Here is a 626-nt window from a genome sequence, read left to right as displayed (position 1 = left end):
TGAATGGCCATCTATGACTAGTGTTTTTGGCATAATTCTAGACTATTGTTCCCCAAGAGGGTGCCCATGGGCCCCAGGCTGCTCACCAAAGTGTTTCCAGGGGTCCCCTCGCTTCTTCCCCACAGCTTCTCTCCCCCAGAACAAAGGGGCTGTCATGATCTGGGCTGTGCCACCAGAGGCCTACTAGGCCCAGGGAGCCTGGCTAGCAGTAGGTGAGGCTGAGCTGACAACTCCCAGAAGCCCCTGAGGTTTTGGAGCCAAAATTGACCAATAGGAAAAGAGGAGGACTTGGAATAAAAGATCTGGAGCAGCAGGAGAAGCTGTTCTTCTTCCCAGAGGACAGAGCCAGAAGGAAGGCTGCTGCAGGGAAGAGACCCTCATCCTGAGGGAAGGGTGAGTAGTCTAGTGCCACTTGGAATAGTGAGCTAGGGACAGTATATATTTAGACGCGTTAGGGCATTTGTTTTCTTTTGTTTTCATCCACTTACTGTTATATTTCTGCACCTTGTTGTTTGACCTCCTATACAATAAACTATTTTTATTGTTCACTCTGCCTGGTCCTCACGCCTATTATTCGGCCAAAAGGGAGGTCTAGAGGCCTGGGAAGGTGCTTTGGGCCTTCTCAG

The sequence above is a fragment of the Gekko japonicus genome, unplaced genomic scaffold (assembly GCF_001447785.1).
Source record: "Gekko japonicus isolate JY-2015 unplaced genomic scaffold, Gekko_japonicus_V1.1 scaffold4577, whole genome shotgun sequence".
NCBI classification, from domain to species: Eukaryota; Metazoa; Chordata; class Lepidosauria; order Squamata; family Gekkonidae; genus Gekko; species Gekko japonicus.
This window is presented reverse-complemented; position numbering follows the sequence as displayed.